This window comes from Petaurus breviceps, unplaced genomic scaffold, assembly GCF_028583685.1.
Source record: "Petaurus breviceps papuanus isolate PSGF00001 unplaced genomic scaffold, PetGlider_PUasm1.0 446, whole genome shotgun sequence".
In the NCBI taxonomy this organism is placed as follows: Eukaryota; Metazoa; Chordata; class Mammalia; order Diprotodontia; family Petauridae; genus Petaurus; species Petaurus breviceps.
This window is the reverse complement of record NW_027186338.1, coordinates 1,967,165-1,985,958: the sequence shown is the minus strand read 5'-3', so window position 1 is coordinate 1,985,958 and position 18,794 is coordinate 1,967,165. Positions and strand designations below refer to the sequence as shown.

The following is an 18,794-nucleotide window of genomic DNA, read 5'->3' as shown; positions in this document are numbered from 1 at the left end:
GTTCTCTCTCTCTCTCTCTCTCTCTCTCTCTCTCTCTCTCTCTCTCTTCCCCCTTAAGTGCTTTTTTCTTCTGACCACTGCCTCCCTGAATTCATCCTCTGTTTTATCACCACCCCATTTTTCTTCTCTTTCTCTTCTACTTTTCTGTTGGGTAAGATAGATTTCTATACCTAACTGAGTGTGTGTGTGTGTGTGTGTGTGTGTGTGGATAGATAGATAGATAGATAGATAGATAGATAGATAGATAGATAGATAGATAGATAGATAGATATCCTCTTTGAATCAACTCCAAAGAGTGAGATTCAAGCATTGACCCCCCATTTTCCCCTCTACTATAAAAGCTCTTTCCTTGAACACTTCTTTTATGTAAGATAGTTTTCCCCATTCTTCCTCCTCCTTCCCCCTTCTCCCAGTGAATTCCTTTTCTTACCTCTTCATTTTTTTTCAGATCATCTCAACATAATTGACTCACATCCATGTCCTTTGTCTTTGTAGACACCTTCTAAATGCCCTAATAATGATGAAGTTCTTAGGAGTTACATGGATCATCTTCCCATATAGGAATGTAAACAATTTAACCTTAAGTCCCTTATGATTTCTCTTTCATGTTTACTTTTTTATTCTCTCTGGTCTTTTCATCAGGAATGCTTAAAAATCCTCTATTTCATTAAATATTCATTCCCCCAAGGGATTATACTCAGTTTTGTGTGTAGATTATTCTTGGTTGTAATCCTAGTTTTTTTACATTCCAAAACATCATATTCCAAGCCCCCTGCTCCTTTAATGTGGTAGCTACTAAATCTTATGTGATCCTAACTGTGGCTCCATGATATCTGAATGACTTTTTATGACTACTAGCAATATTTTCTGCTTAACCTGAGAGTTCTGGAATTAGGCTATAATATTCTTGGGATTTTTTTATTTTGAGATCTCTTTGGGAAGGTGATTAGCAAGTTCTTTCAATTTTTATTTTACCTTCTGGTTCTAAAATAATAGGGGAAGTTTTCCTTCATAATTTCTTGAAATATGATTTCTAAATTCTTTTTTTAATCGTGATTTTTAGGTGGTTGAATGGTTCTTGAATTATCTCTCCTTAAGACCTACATGAACTGATACAAAGTGAAATGACCTGAACCAGGAGAATATTGTACACAGTAACAGCAATATTATACAATGATCAACTGTGAATAATTTAGCTATTGTTAGCAAGACAATGATCCAAGACATTAGAGGAAGAACTGATGGAGTCTGAATACAGATTGAAGCATACTATTTTTCACTTTTTTGTGTATTTTTTTTAATTCTGGAAAACTTTTGGGGTGGCTAGGTGGCACAGTGAATAGAACACTGGCCTTAGAGTCAGGAGGACCTGAGTTAAAATCTGGCCTCAGACACTTAACACACACACACACAAACACTAGCCATGTGACCTTGGGCAAGTCACTTAACCACAATTGCCCTGCAAAAAAAATTTCTGGAAAACTTTTTATTGTAGGTGGAATGGGACACAGCTGGACATAGTAAGTAAGATGATTTCAATTTTGTTGGTAACATCTAAAGCATCATAGTCTGGAGCAAGACAGACACAGGCCTTCTTCTCTCCATCAGGTCAGATCAGTGTGTTGACCTTGGCCACATCGGTGTCATACAGCTTCTTTACGGCCAGCTTGATCTGATGCTTGTTGGTCTTGGTATCCACAATGACTAAGGTGTTGTTGTCCTCAGTCTTCTTCATAGCAGACTCAGTGGTCAAAGGAAATTTTAATGATGGCATAGTGATCGAGCTTGTTTCTCTGAGGGGCACTGTTCCAAGGGTATTTGGGCTGCCTTCGAAGTCTCAGTGTCTTGGGTCGCCGGAAGGTGGGGAATGTTTGGATCTTCTTTTTGTGGCTATGGACACCCTTCAGCACCACCTTCTTGGCCTTCAAAGCCTTGGACTTGGCTTCTGTCTTGGGGGGACAATGGCTTCCTTCTTTGTCTTTGGCACCATCTTGGGGAAAAGGCTTTTTTATAGATTTTAAATCTGTTTTCTTTTACAACATGACTAATATAGAAATATTTTTATATGATTGCACATTATAACCTATATCAAATTGTTTGATAAACTAGGGAGGGAGAGAATTTGAAACTCAATTTTTTTTAATGTAAAAATTGTTTTTACATACAATTGGGAAAAATAATTTTAAAAAATTATCTCCCCTTGATCTTTTTTCCAGGTCAATTGTTTTTCCAGTGAAATATTTCACATTTCTTCTTTTTTTTCCATAATTTTGACTTTGTTTTATTGTTTCTTTATGTCTTATGGATTCATTAGCTTCCACTTGTCCAATTTTAATTTTTAAGGACTTATTTTCTTCAGTGAGCTTTTGTATCTCTTTCACTTGGCCAATACTGATTTTTAAAGAGTTCTTTTTACCAGTGAATATTTCTGCCTCTTTTACCATTAGGCCAATTCTGTTTTTAAAGTGTTATTCTCTTGAGTATTTTTTATGCCTCTCTTACCAATTTGTTAATTCTCTTTTCCTAATTTTATTGCATTACTCTAATTTCTTTTTCCCAATTTCCTCTACAAATCTTATCTCTTCCTTTAACTCTTCTAGGTATTCTTGCTGTGCTTGTGCCTAATTTGCATTTTTTTCTTTGAGGCTTTGCTTATAGCTGTTTTCACATTGTTGTCTTTTTCTGAGTTTGTGTCTTTATTTTCCTTGCAACCATATTCGATTTTTACGGTCAGGTTCCTTTTTGTTGTTGTTGTTAGATCATTTTCCAACATATTTCTTGACTTTGAGCTTGATGTTCAAGTTGGTCTCTAATCACCTGGGGGTGAAGATGCATTGTCCCAAGCTTCAGACCTGCTCTAAGAGGTCCACCTATATTTAGGCTGTTGGTGAAGATGATTTTATCAAAAGTTGGGTCCAACCTACACCTTAGGCAATAGGCTTAAGAAGCAGGGCTCTGGGTCTAAGTCAAAAATCTAAGACCAGCTAATCATACCAGATCTCAGAATTTATTATAAAGCAGGAGTCATCAAAACTACTTGGTACTGGCTACAAAATAGAGTGGTGGATAAGCAGAATAGGTTAGGTACACAAGACAAGTCAATGACTATAGTAATCTATTGTTTGATAAACCCAAAGACTCCAGCTTCTGGGATAAGGACTCACTATTTGACAAAAACTGCTAGGAAAACTGGAAAATAGTATGGCAGAACCGGGGAATAGACCAACATCTTACACCATATACCAAAATAAAAATCAAAATGGGCACATGATTTAGATAAAAAGGCTCATAGTAAAAGCAATTAGTAGAGCAAGGAATAGATTACCTATCAGATTTATGGAAAATGGAGGAATTTATGACCAAACAAGAGATAGAGAGCATTTTGAAATTCAGAATGGATAATTTTGATTACATTAAATTGAAAAGGTTTTGTACAAACAAAGCCAATGCAACCAAGATTAGGAGGGAAGTAGAAAATTAGAAAAGAATTTTTACAACCAGTGTTTCTGATAAAGGCCTCATTTCTAAAATATATGGAGAACTGAGTCAAATTTATAAGAATACAAGTCATTCCCCAATTGATAAATGGTCAAAATATATGAACAGGCAGTTTTCAGAGGAAGAAATTAAAGCTATCTATAATCATATGAAAAAATGTTCTAAATCACTATTGATTAGAGAAATGCAAATCAAAACAACTCTTAGGTGCCATATCATACCTATCACATTGGCTAACATGACAAAACAAGAATATTATAAATGCTAGAGAAGATGTGGGAAAATTGGAACACAAATGCATTATTTTTGGAGTTATGATCTGATCCTACCATTCTGGAGAGCAATTTGGAACTATACCCAAAGGATTATAAAAATGTGAATACCCATTGACCCAGCAATCCCATTTCTACGTCTGTATCCCAAAGAGATCATAAAAATGGGAAAATGACCTACATGTACAAAAATATTTATAGCAGCTCTTTTTGTGGTGACCAAGAGTTGGAGATTGAGAGATGCCCATCAATTGGGCAACAGCTGAACAAGTTGTGGTATATGAATGTAATGGAATACTATTGTGCTATAGGAAATGATGAGCAGACAGACTTCAGAAAAACCTGGAAAGACTTGCATGAACTGATGCTGAGTGAAATGAGCAGAGACAAGAGAACATTGTGCACAGTAACAGCCATATTGTATGATGACTAACTTTGATAGACTCAGCCCTTCTCAGCAATGCCATGATCTTAGACAATTCATGATGGAAAATGCTATCCACACTCAGATAAAGAACTATGGAGTCTGAATGCAGATTGAAGCATATTATTTTCTTCTTTGTTGTTTTCCTGTCTTTATCATGGTCTTATTCTTATTTCACAGCATGATTAATGTGGAAATATGTTTAATATGATCATACATGTATAACCTATATCAGATAGCATTCCATCTTGGGGAGGGGGAATGGAGGGAGGAGGAAAATTATAAAAGTGAATGTTGAAAACTAAAAATAAATAAACATTTTTAAAATGGATCCAAGGCCAGGAGCACAAAAGACTAGGGTAAATGCTGTTCCTGAGGAGAGAACCAGGATGCTACAAGAGCTGAGATGTGGGGGTATGTGTGGCAGCAGTAGAGGTGAAGCAGGACTTGCTCAAGATGAAATGTTATGTATATATGGGGAACAGTTAATAGATTAGTCTAGCTGGATGGAGGGCACAGGGAGGGACCAATTATGACATGACTTAGAAAAGTAGGTGGGAGCCATACTGTGTTGTTGTTGTTCATCATTTCAGCTGAGTATGACTCTCCATGACTCTTTTTGGAGTTTTCTTGGCAGAGATACTGGAGGGGTTTGCCATTTCCTTCTCCAGTTAGTTTTACAAATGAGGAAACTGAGGCAAACATGGTGAAGTGACTTGCCCAGAGTCACACATCTAGTAAGTATCTGAAGTCAGATTTGAACCCAGGAAGATAAGTCTTCCTGATTCCAGAACCAGCTCTCTATCTACTGTACCATCTATCTGCTTTAGCCCTACTATAAAATATTTTAAATACCAGACTAAGATTTTATCCTAGAGAAAGGAGATATTCTTTTTTTTTTTGGAGGGGGGAAGGGAGGGAAATTGGGGTTAAGTGACTTACCCAAGGTCACACAGCTAGTAAGTGTTAAGTGTCTGAGGCTGGATTTGAACTCAGGTCCTCCTGACTCCAGGGCCAGTGCTCTGTTCACTGTACTACCTAGCCGGCCCCAGCAGATACTCTTACTTATGATTTGCAGCTCATTTTTCTACTCATATTTCACATTATTAAATATTTTCTTGCCATTGCAATGAATGTATGCAATCAGCATTAAACCAGCAGGCAGTGTAGCATCTTGTACTTAGAGTCAAAACACTCAGGTTTGAATCTAGCCTTAAGCCTTGGACCACAGGTTCTATAGGTGAGGAAAAAAAGACTTGTGCTATGACCATGTTAAAATATGTGATCTCTTAAGGCCTCTTTTTCTTAACTTGTAAAGAAGCCGGGGGGGCGGCCAGGTAGCAGAGAGTAAGAGCACCAGCCCCAGAGTTGGGATGACCTGGGATCGAATCCGGACTCAGACACTTAGCACCCACCCAGAAACACTTTGCAGTGTAACCTTGAGCAAGTTACTTAACCCCAAATGTTTAGGGGCAGCCAGGTGGCTCAGTGAGTAAGAGCACTGGCCCCAGAGTTGGGATGACCTGAGATCAAATCCGGGCTCTGATACTTAGCACCACACCCAGAAAATAACTGGCTGTGTAACCTTGAGCAAGTTACTTAACCCCAATTGCTTAAAAAAAAAAGAAGCCAGGGCCCTTAGATGTTGGGATTACACAAACATGATCTAATATTGAGAGTGATCCCAAAACATCCTATTATACATTCACCAAGAGTTTACCCTGGAAACATTTTAGAATGTAGCTCATGTCTAAATTTTCATGAGAGAGAAGAGAAGGGAAGAATAAAAGGGAAAAGAGGGGGAGGACAGAAGATAAAGGAAGGACGGAAAGGAAGGGGATAAAAGGGAAGAGATCAAGGAAAGGGAAAGGAAGGGAAGGGGAATAGGAAGGGTAGAGAAAGGAAGAGAAAGGAAAGATAGAAGGGAAGGGATATGGGGAAAGGGAAGAAAGAAGGGGAAAGGGAAGGATAGAAAAGAGAAGGGAGGAGGGGAGGGAAGGGAAACTGAGCCTCAAAAGTTCAACAGAGAAATCAAGCATTCACCAAGATTAATTTGAACTTTGTGTACTTCTCTGCTACAGAGAGGAGGGAGAGAACAGCAGTGGCCCTGTCACCCTTGGAAACCCTGCCTAGTGACCTGGCACTGGGGAATTTGCTTAGCCTGCTTGGTGGAGATTGTCCAACCCTATTAACCCCAGATCCAATTAAGGCCATTAAGGAGCCCTCTAGGTGGTAATGAAGCCAGCATCCCTACTCCCTTTCTGGGGCCCCTTTTGCTCAACTGACATCTTTAGCAAAGGGAGGCTTAGGAGGGCATCCTGAGTGAGGCAGGGTCTATTCCTTCTATCCCACCAACAAGTTCTCTCTGGCCCCTCCTTACTGATCACTGCTGCTACTATCTTAAACAGTCCTCTAGACAAGAAAGGGAGGCACTCATCAGTAAAGTCATCCATCAATGACAAGTTCCAGGTATGCACTCTCTTTTCCCTAAACTTTTCTAAATAAAATTCCAGAGTAATTCATAATTTTCCCTGGGAAAAAACAACTCTGGTTTTAGAAATACCATGAAAGTAGGGTCAGGATAGACCAAAGGGTTCATGTAAGATATTGGGAAAAATACTTAATTTGGAGATCCATGTACAAATTCTTTCTCTGCCACTTAATAACTATATAACCTCTCTGAGGTGGTTTCCTCCATGTAAAAGGGGCATTCTGCACTGCTTGCTTCACAGCATTGTTATAAGCATAACATGAGATGCTCTATGTAAAAGATGATCCAAACACTTCTATAAACATCAGCCATGAGGATGCCCAATCATCACGGTGGTATTTGTCTGAATACCCTTAGGAGGCAGCAGCCTGGCCAGCAAGGTAGAGTGGCAAAAAGCCTTGATTTCAAATCTTATCTCTGACATTTAAAAGTGGGATCCAGAGAAAGTCACTGAACCTCTATGTGGCAACCCTCGAGAATACAAAATCATTGGTTTAGAGTTGGAAAGGATTATAGTCATTTAATTGAACTCCCTGATTTTATAGATATGGCCCAGAAAAGATATGACTTGCCCAAGGGCCACACAGCCAGTATCCAGCAGAGGTAGGATTTGAACTCATTTATCTACCAAGTCAAAAACAGTCACCATTCTCTTTGGTCAAAGGATTCCAGATGCTCATCATAGACCCTTTGGCATTTACCCTTAAGGGAGAAGGGTCTCTACAATCTAGAAATCCTTTCTCAGAGACCTCAGGGCTCCTCTCTGTATGAGAAATTGCTGTGGCCCCACTTCTCAGAGGACATTTTCTCCCCATATCTAAACAAAATGGAGATGGTACCTCTGACCAAAAAAAAAAAAAAAATGCCACTACTGTTGGTTATATTTCTTTAAAAGCAAAGAAAAATGATTCATTCCTAAATTTCCCCAGGCCCTAATTCCCCTAGTGATTGTAAGAAAGACAAATCCAGTAACTATCTCCTGAGGTGAATTCTCTCCTACTCTGCAACATCATGGTCCTATGACATTAAGGTTTTATAATTCTATGATCTATGGTTCCATAGCTTTGTGACTCTATGATTCTATGGCTTATATAACTGAGAGGCACCCTTGGGTGGCTAATAAAAAGAGCACTAGTCTAAGAGTTAGGAGACTTAGGTTAAAACCTTATTGTCCCCACCCCCACCCCCATGACTTCCTCTCTATGTAACTTTGGCCTTGATCAAGTCACCCAACCTCAAACTCCAAGTTTCTTTATCTGCCAAGGATGGATCATGCTACTTGCCACACCTAAGTCAGGGGGATCTTAGGAGGAAAGTGTTTTTGCAAATTTTAAAGCACAATATAAATGTGAGTTATTGTTCTAATCCTATCTTTTGTCCAATGACCAATTCCACTAGGGGAACTGAACTATTGTCTTTTAAGTATTCGTTGAAGGAACTAGAGCAGGACATATTTGACAGAACACATGACTAGGATTGAGGTGGAGTAGGGCGTGAGACTTGTCTTCAAGTACTGGAAAAGCTTTTATTGGGAAGAGGGATTGAATTTGTTCTGTTTGGCCCCAGAGGACAGAGCTAGGAGCAAGGGGGGGGAAGAAATGAATTTAGGCTTGCTATCAGGAGGAAAAAAACTTCCTAGAAAGTGGAACTTTCTAAAGTGGAATGGGGTGCTTTCAGGGATGGATGTTTTCTCTCATTGGAAGCTGGATGGTCAATTATAACTAATGCTATAGTGAAGATTTCTTTCATGAATTGTATGGACTAAATGTACACTGAGGTCCCTTCCAAATCTCATAATTCTCTGATTCTAATACATTCTTGCTATAAATGAAACCAATAAATACTTGGAAATAGAGCTAGGTAGAAGATTAACTAATAGGCTCTCATGGGGGGAGAGGGGGGGAGATGGGGATGAAGAAACATGTTAGTATGTTTCCTTTTAGCATGTACTCAAAAACAAGGACCACCATGCCATCTGGTCACTTTGCCTTGCAGTGGTGAACCAGAGCAAAAAGACCAATCAATCCTGAAAATAATGGCAATTTTTTAAACTATAACACTCATTGCCATGAATGAAAATGTAGAAAAAATATATAAATAACTTGACAGCATATACCAAATCCTAAATTTATACTCATAGTGATTGAACTCAAAAGTGGGCATAGGGAGAATGGCAAAAAAAAATTGTTGGAAAATATGGTTGAGAATTAAGAAATGGAAGCCAGAGACAGATAGACTACTCAGAAATTTCTTGTCTATATGTGCTTATACATATATTCATGACCATGAATAAAAAATCAGAATCACTAAATATGGTGAGCAATGAAAAATATCATCAAAAATTAAATCAACTCTGTCTTAACAGATGGAAAATCTCTAGTTACCAGGATGGTCTGTGAATCTGCTGTCTTTCCTGCAGTTCAGTCCATTGATTCACTAAAGCAAAAGTTAAAATTAACATCAAATTAGAGTAAAATATGAAAACAAAAAGAAAAAAATAGTTGCAATTGCAACCATTCAAATGGGCTATTGAGGCCAGATAAAAGAAATGGTGTTAACATGCACTGCAAATATTTACTATAGATGTTAATGAGGAGACCAAGGGGCAGTGGTGCAGTGAGTAAAGTGCCAGCCCCGGAGTCAGGAGGACCCAAGTTCGGTTCTGGCCTTGGACACTTAACACACACACACACACACACACACACACACACACACACACACAAAACTAGCCATGTAACCTTGGGCAAGTTACTTAACCCCAATTGCCCTCCAAAAGGCAAAAAAAAAAAAAAATGAGGAGACCGAGAGTTCCCAAACCAACTAAATCAAGAGATGTTTGACTTTTTTGCCAAACCAAAAGCTATGTTAATCAAAGGCAATAACAATTAAGGAGATAAACTCATTTCCAAAATGTAACAGAGGAAGATGGTGAAAGATGATGAAGAATTTTGTCTCATAAAACAGACAAGAGTGTTGGAAGGCAGCATAACTGTGAACAAAGCTTGGCATTAGATGAAATGAAACTAGATTATTCCGTAAGTATTTGTAAATGAAAACACAAAACAAAATTTAAAACAAAGGAAAATGGAACATATGTGTCAGTATTCCAATAACAAACTATATTCCTCACTGATGGGAATAGAAGCACTCCATTTGGACTCAACAGCTCAGACCCTTTCCAATGGAAATGGTCATTAAAAAGAGAAAAATTAAATTGGCAGCTAGAACAGAAAAAATACACAAAGAAAAATAATCAGCATAATCAGGTCTAGATGCAGCATAATTGTAAAAGCAGAAGAGGAAACTGCCAAATAACTTGAAAAACTATAGCTATTATTACTACTGAAAATCAAGATATATGGACCTCATAACTAGTGACCCATATGCCCAAGATGATTAATCTATGCATACACCATGGGTGCCCTTAATGAAAATATGAGATAGGAAGAGGCAGCTTTTATAAGAGATTTTCTATACCAAACCACGAGACCCAAAGGTATAGGAAATAGAAAATCTTGCTGTAGTTATTGTTGGTTGATTTTTCTTTAAAGCATTTGATTGATAAGAGAAAAACTAACATATTAAAAGAACTCTCCAACAAGATGACTCCTATGTATTGGTTATGATCATACAAGATTTCTTGATAGAGATAATCACAGAAATAACTTTATTCCATGATCTTCTGATTATTGATGATGAGAGAAGAGTAGAACAGGGAGCTATATGTTTGCCAGAGGTGATCACCACCATTGTGGGGAATGTCCTATATAGAGTTCAAATGGAAGAGGTATTAATCCCTACAAAAGGTGAGGTCCTCCAAGTGCTCTTGAATGCAGATGATATTGTGTCATGTGTAGAATATTAGAATAGAATCAAAGAAATTCAAGACTCCTCCAAAAACACCTAACAATCCCCATTGGAAAAAATGAATCAGAGGAAGAATGTCTATTGTGGAAACTATGGTATACCATTAGACAGGAAATCCATTTAATGGATCTATTAGTACCTGTATCTTTGACAAAAACTGGAAATGAAAAATAAGTTGGACCCAGAATATAATAAGAGGAAGGGGATAGGTTGGGTTGCAGTTGGTAAATGGCACATTGCTTTCCAAGCTGACCCCAAAGTCCATATTTATTTTTAACACCAATATTATTCAAGTGTTGCTTTATGACTGTGAATCCTGGCATGAGCAATATCTGAACAATCAAAGTAGAGAATGACCCAATGAAGAGGTGTTGAAGTGGCAGAGGAGACACTCTGTATCTATTTCTATTTGAGTTTGACACCAAAATGGTCCAGAGGTATGTGGAAAGATCACAGTACAAGTAAATATGCTCTAGCATATAACCAATGATGACTTCCATTGGGTAAAAAAATACACATACATGCACAACACAGTATGTCATCCAATAAGTGGGAACCAACTCCTCACAAGAAGCTAATATTCACATAATGCTTTAAGATTTGCAAAGTGTTTTCTGTATGTTATCTTAGTAGATCCTCACAAGAGTTCTATGAGTTAGGTGCTGTTATTATCCCCCTTTTACAGGAGAAGAAACAGAGGCATAAAGGGGTCAAGGGACTTGTTCTGGGTCATATAGTTAGTGTTTGAGGCAGAGTTTGATCTCACCCTGATTCAAAGTCTAATGCATTAGCCACTGTGCTTCCCAGCTGTCTCATGAATTTACATACACAGACACACACACACACACACACACACACACACGGAAACATATAATCAAGGAAGGAGGTTGGTCAACTACATAGGAAGACTAAGAGATACCAGCTTCAGTACCCACAGAATGTTAGGAGGTCTAGAGGAAGTCTCTAGTCCATTGACTAGATGCTCTATGGAGGACCTATCTTTGATCATAGACAAGAATTACACAAGGTAAGGGGACATGGATGGCTTGTGATCTGTACCAGAGTCAATGAGATGGCTCCCCAGATAGAATGCTGAGTCTGGAGTCAGGAAGACCTGAGTTCAACTGTGACCTCCAACACTTATTAACTGTGTGACCTTGGACAAGTCATTAACTTCTGTCTACCTCAGTTTTCTCTCATATAAAATGGGGGTCATTATTGAACTTACCTCCCAGGGTTATTGTGAGGAAAAAATGAGATATTTAGAAAGTGTTTGGCATATAGTAGGTGCTTAGTGAATGCTTATTTCCCACCTTAGTCACCCAAGTTCACAACCTGTCATTTTTTACTCTTCCACTTCTCTTGTCCCTTATAGCTCCCCAGTCCCCAAGTCTGGTCAATTCTACCTCCATAGTCTCATGCTTGTAGTCATCTCTCCACTCACATGGCCATCCTCCTATTTTATCACCTCTTACCTGAAGTAGTTGGGTAGCCTCCTAATGGGCATCTCTCCCTCTAGTTTCTTCCTTCTTTCATCCCTCACCTTCCCCACTGGTATTTCTAATGCACAGATATGACCATATCACTCCCCTGCTCAAGAAGCTTCTGAGGCTCCTAGTTGCCTCTGTATTTGTATTGGAATCAGATACAAACTCCAGTTTGCTATTTAAAGTCCTTCACCACCTGACTCCAGCATCACTCAACCTTCCCAAATTTATTTCACATTTCTCACCTTCATTCATTCCCTGATCAGTCAGGTTCACCTCCTTGTTGCCCATAAGGGACATTCTATGTTCATAGCCTTTGCACAGACAATCCATCCCTTCCTATTGAAAGATCTCATGATTCTATTAACCTCTCACTCCATGAGCTTGTAACTGCACTGAGCGCCATGGGAATCTAGCGTCAACAAGGCATTGGGAGAACTTCAGCCCCAGTGTGGTCTCCCACCACCCCCCTCAAATCCACCTGCCGGCGGCAGCAGCCTGTACCTCTGCTTGCAGTAAACATGACCTTTGCCTTCCTCTGCTGACATGACATTGGTATGTCACTGCTGATTTATAAACACAATTGTGTTTTCAAACTTCTGACCTAAATGTGTTACTGAGATCTGAACCGGCAGCAGGTCTGTGTTTAGATGTAAACATGAGTCCCTCTCTCCAGCAGAGAGGGAGGCAGGTTGGGATGCTGTTTATTTTTATTACTTTACAGTAAGGGGAAAAGTTGGTTCTTGACAGCTTTCAGCACAGCGGTGACGACTTCAGAGAACTCAACCCCACCTTCTCCCAGAATGGTAGTCCTTGAGAGGAATAGGAAGCAAGGCAGTTTACATTGGCCCTTTGGGCAGTCCTTGGAGTTCATTTCAGACTTTCCCAAGGGTCATGACTGACAAACTTTAGAGCTTAGTCCTCTAAGACCCAGGAGCCTGTGGAATGAATAATTGTCATAGTTTCCTGAGTGAAAAAGGAATGGGGCCATAGACATGCTGGTATTTGGCATTTTATCACAGTTGCTGGTAAGGTTGTACACAGCCTGATTTAAATGGAATGGCATTTGAGCTATATTTCCACTGAAATCCTGTTCTGAGTTAAATGAGGCTTTAGTGATTGGGATGAGGAGGCTTGGAGTGACACGAGTGGTGCTGGGACTCTTTTTGAGTGGACTATTGCATGTTTTTAGTTTTAATTTTGGTAACCCTAGGGAAGGAGCAAAAATGACATAAACACATGGGGTAGCTAGGTTGTGCAGTGGATAGAGCACTGGGTTTGGAGTCAGGAAGACTCTTCATGAGTTCAAATCCCACCTCAAGCATTTATTAGCTGTGTGACCCTGTACAATTCACTTAACCCTGCTTGCTTTAGTTTTCTCATCTGTAAAATGAGCTGGTGAAGGAAATGGAAAACCAATATCTTTGCCAAGAAAACCCCAAATGAGGTCAGAAAGATTTGGATGTGACCGAGCAATAACACCTGAGAGTGTGTGTGTGACAGAAGCGGGCAAGGCTGCCCTTAATAGAAACTGCCCATCTTTAGACCCACAATTATGTGTTAGGGGAGCTAGTATTCATGGGACAAAATGCATTGGATATCAGAATCCCAGGAGAATTACCTTGGAATGAGAGCTTGCCTTCGGCATGTGGATTTGGAAAGGGAGAGAAAAGAAGAAATATCTGGACTGAGAATTCAGGGAAACCTAGCGGATATCTGAGCAACTATAAGTGGAGAGACAAATAAGTCTGGGAGATGGAAGTAAAAAAAGCACAACAGCCTTCAGGAAGAAGCAGGGAGAGAGGAATCCTAATGACCCCGGGCCAAGCGGAGTTACTCCAGCAAACTCCAGCCTGCCCCAGAGAGATTAGAAGATTTCCTTGGGGCCACTACAAGCCTGCTGAGAGTTGAAAGAAGACTGATGGACAGTTTCCTCACTCCTTTTACCCCAGTCCCATAGCCACGAGGTGATACAGTGGATAAAATACTGGACTTGGAGTCAGGAAGTCCTGAGTTCGAATATGACCTTAGACTTCCTGTGACTCAGTTTCCTTCTCTATAAAATGGGGATAATAATGGTACCTACCTCCTTGGGTTGTTGTAAGGATAAAATGAGATAATCCCTGTAAAGCATCTTGCTATTATTATTAAAACTTTCCCATCCCCATAAGTTTTCCCCAAGGAGCTTTCCACCTCCATTACCCCATCTGAGGACACATAGGATATTACACCTACTAGAGTAAGGGGTAGGGAACGAATCTACTTATTGATTTCTTTCTTGCTTTTCTTATTTCTTTTTTGTCTTAACTATGCTTTAGCTATTGGATTTATGTGTCTTGGGTAGCATGGCAATCACGAGTCTGACTCTCTCTCTCTCTCTCATACACACACACACACACACACTCCTAATCAACTCCAATGGCTCCCTATCACCTTCCAACCTTTGTTTGGTATTCAAAGAACTTAATAACCTATCCCCTTTTACCTTTCCAGTTTTGAGTTGTTTGGGTTTTTTGGTTTTTTCTTTGCATCTAACTTTTCCCAGTCCCAACACCTACTCTTTGATCTAGTGATGCTAGGCTTCTTTATCTTCCTTGCACAGGTTACCCTATCTCTCAACTCCATGCATTTTTCCTGGCTGTCCCCCATGCCTGAAATTTTTCTTTCTCATTTCCTAACTTTCTGGTCTCCTTCAAATCTCAGTAAAAATCTCCCCTTCTATAAAAAGCCTTTCCCTATCCCCCTTAATGCTACCATTAGCCTTACTTTTGTTGATTATCTCCAATTTATCCTATATAGATATGTGTTGCTTGTACATAATTGGTTCCATTTTGTTTCCCTCCATTAGACTGTGATGTAACTAGGAGGGGTGGATGGATCAAGAGAGGATTTTCCACTGGCCCTAGAGTCAGGAGGACCTGAGTTCAAATCTGGCCTCAGACACTTAACACAAAAACTAGCCATGTGACATTGGTCAAGTCACTTAACCCCAACTGCCCTCCAAAAAGCCAAAAAAAAAAAAAAAGAGAAAGAGGATTTTCAAGCAAGAAAAGGAAAGACATAGACATGTTTGGAGGCAGAAGGGAAGTAGCCAATAGAAAGGGAGAAACTGAAGATTAGCGAGAGAATAGAGATGTTAGAGTGGACAATAAGCTGGAGAAGATGACCTATATAATAATATAGAATGAGACTATATGTAATAAGACAGAATAAGACCTGCAGATGAGTCCAGAGGATGATGCTTTGTTCTCTCTACTGATTTCTAAATGTCCCTTCTGTCAATCAACTGTCAGTCAATGAACATTTATTAGTGGGATCACCTGTGCACATAGAAGTGCTAGCCTTGGCAAAGAGAAGGTCTATGGCATTACGCAAGTGGGGTGAAGGAGGAAAGAGTGGCAGAAGGCATCTGAGTGATGTTGGTTGAGGGGGAGGGAAGAGGTAGTCCTTGGTAAATAGCCTCATTTTCTGGAGTGAAATACAAGACAAGGGTCTCAGTTGAGAGGGTGAGGGAAGGCAGAAGTAGAAGGACAATGTTTGACATTGAGTGAAAAGAAGTATAAGTTACAAATTCATATTGCAATCAAGGATTCTGAATACACGTGAAGGTTGGAACAAATTTATAATAGCTAAGAAAGGAAATTACTTAAATGTGGTGTCTCTTTACTATCTTAATTACTGATCATTTTAAAAAATATATCATTTGTTAATACTATTCAAATTCAGCTGTTTGATTTTTTAAAAAGAGAAACCATGTATTTGTTATCACACTATAAGCTCCTTGAGGGCATGCTTTGTATCATATTTATTCTTGTATTCCTTCACATAGGGATGGGAGCATGTAGGGATGGAGGGGAGAATATAGCACTACTATGCACCAAGCACTGGGTTAAGGGCTTTATAAATATAGTATCACAGCTTGCTGCCTTGCATAAAGTAAGTGCTTAATACGTACTTGACTAATAAATAAATGAAATATCTCCATCTGATGTGATATCCAGCTACCCTGGAGATTGAAGACCACTTCTAATCAAGATGCCTAGACAAGCATCCCCCACCTTTTTATACAATATGTTACAGGAAATAAATTATCACCAAAGACTCAGTTTTAAATTAATTATAGCTGTGACTAAGATTATTTCATAAAAGCAAGATATAATTTTAAGCCTCTGTAATAAATTTAAATAGCAATGTTATGTTCTCAGTCTAGTAAAATGAACAGAATAAAATTACACAAATTGGGGTCCCTGGTACAATAAAAATACTATTAAGCATATATATGTATATCGTCCATAAAAATAAATTCAACTGTATCATCAATTGGACCTAATATAACAGCTGTAACAGACATTAATCGCACACTTAATTAAACATAATTTTGCTTGTCTTAGAATTCGGAAGAGCTTTAGGGAAATAATTTGTGTGATCCAGATCTCTTTTTAAAATCATCCAAAGGAATTTTCAAGTGATCTCTTTATTCTTTTCCCACTTAATAGATTTCCATGTTGCAATCAGAGGAACTCTAAATCTTTCCACCAGACTTTAGAACTGCATTTTAAAATGATCATCACCAACCACTCTGGGACGGATTCAGTGTTTCACTGCACACTGAAATTGGGAAAGTCAAGTTTACCTCTTGCTTCTGACTTTAATTGCTGGGCAGGTTACTTAACCACTTAGGGCTCCAGTTACTTCACCTGTGAAATGGGGATAACAGTTATCTACTTTGCGAGTTTGTTGGGATGAAGGTGTTTTGCAAACCTTAAAGTGCTCTGTAATGCATATGTGAGTTTTGATATTGTTATTTATCTCATTTTTCTTCTTTTTGATGAGATGATGGTTCTTACCACTGTCATCATCATCACCACCATCATCATCATCATTGTAGTTGTCCTACAGCTGGATTTTGGGTGTTTTAGAGACATAGCCTAAGTGGAATATTGAATTTGTGTGGGATGGGTAGTAGCATTGGGTAGAATTTTCTCCACAAAGACAAATTGAATGGTGCCTTAGGATGGTAACTTCGTCTCAGGGATCAATCGATCTGAAAAGCCAAGAGACAGAAGAAATGCAGAATAATACCTATAGATAAGTGCAGAGGATGATGCTTTGTCCCCTCTACTGATGTCTAAAGGACTCTTCTGTCAGCCACATGTCAATGAGCATTTATTAAATACTTACCATGTGTACGTGTGCTACGTGCTGACTTCAGACAGAAGGCTTAAAGTAAGCACCTTTCTCTCCTGGTAGCCCCACATATGGCCGGCCTATCAGGGAGCTAAAGGCAGTGTAAGCTTCTAAATTTAAGCCTAAATTAGGGAAAAAGAAGGGGAGAGATCATTGGCATGGAGCAAGAAGAATGGCTTTTCCTGATCCAGAGCCTAAAGGACTCCTTGCCAATGCTACCCTGGGAGCAAGAAGCTGCAAGGAGAAGTTTGGGTACCTGAGGAAGGCATCTTTAAATGTACTTCCGTTCCCACCATGGTGGAAGGGAGGGAGGGGGTAAGTGAATGGAGACCTTGATACTGACCCACAGGGAAAGAGATATCCAGAAATAAACTTCTTGGGGGCAGAAACCTCGATTTTTGTCTCTGCACAGAATAATGCCTGATACATAACAGGATGTTACTAAATGCTTATTGATGGATTGGCTAATTGATTGGCTTATTGATGGACTGGTGAACCAACCTCTATTGGGAGTAATACTATGAGGTCACTGTTGGGAGGGCCGCTGCCTGGGAAAGATAGTTTCCTAATATCTCCCTGCTTCTAGTCTATGTAGCTACTAAAATGATCTTCCTAAAACACAAGCATGACCATGTTATACCCATTTTCAAGAATTTTAGGTGCCTCCCTCTTGCCTCTCTGAAAAGCCACAAACTCCTTACTTTGAAAGCCCTATAGCCTTACCTTAGCCTACTTTTCAAGACTTACTTCACATCACTCCCCCCATACACTTTCTGTTCCTCAAATACAGCACTCCGTCTCCCACCTCCACACCTTTGGCCAGCTATTTCATGGCCCCTGCATTATATTTCTCCTTACCTCTGCATCTTAATGTGTTTGCCTTCCTTTAAGCCTAAACTGAGTTGCCCCCTCCTATAGGAAGTCTCTCTTGATCTCCCTAGCTGTTAGTCAGTGTTCTCTCCCTTCTTAAATTATCTTGTATTCACTAATCTGTGTAAATACTGCATTCCATTTGAAGCACCCCTGTCTTCCTCTCTGAATATTCTTGTTTATACTCATCTGTGTTAATGTTATTTCCTGCTCTGCCCCCCCCAACCTAGGCTAAATTAGGGGAAAGACCGTTATTCATTGTCTGTATTCCCAGTTCCTGTGGGGGTCCAAATATATTGTTTTCTTTTAAATGCAATGTAATTCTAGAAAAGCACCACCATGCAAGTGATTTATCAGCTTGGGAGCTTGGGAAAGTGGCTACAAAATGGCCATTGTGCTCATACAGTGTTGAGCATTTTTGCTCTCAGAATGGGTTGACTCAATCTCTAAAGGCACAGTATGGCCAGTAACCTGAAATTGATGGGAGGGAAAAGATTTAGCAGTCCTGAATGCTGGACAGAGACTCCTAAATTAAAACCAGACTAATTTTTTTAATATGAAAGAATATTCCAGGCTACTTACCAAGGAATTGAAATGGGTCAGGGCCAAAACCAGAACCTCTTAGACTAGATTTAAATAAAGGAGATCTTTAAGTTTTGATGAGAGTATGTTTCTGTATGATAACTAGGGGTCTATCT

At 39.3% G+C, this 18,794-nt stretch overlaps 1 long non-coding RNA gene across 3 annotated transcripts in view; it reads right to left on the bottom strand.

Moving 5' to 3' along the window:
- Positions 1-17,344, bottom strand: part of LOC138171456 (uncharacterized) — a 38,899-nt gene extending 21,555 nt beyond the window's left edge. For 2 of the 3 annotated variants that reach the window (XR_011170887.1, XR_011170888.1), the window contains exon 1: positions 17,221-17,344. This is a non-coding gene — a long non-coding RNA (uncharacterized lncRNA). Of the gene's footprint in view, positions 1-9,069; positions 9,124-17,220 lie in introns of those variants that run through there. The other variant, XR_011170889.1, reaches the window with a different exon arrangement.
- Positions 17,345-18,794: the final 1,450 nt, after the last annotated feature.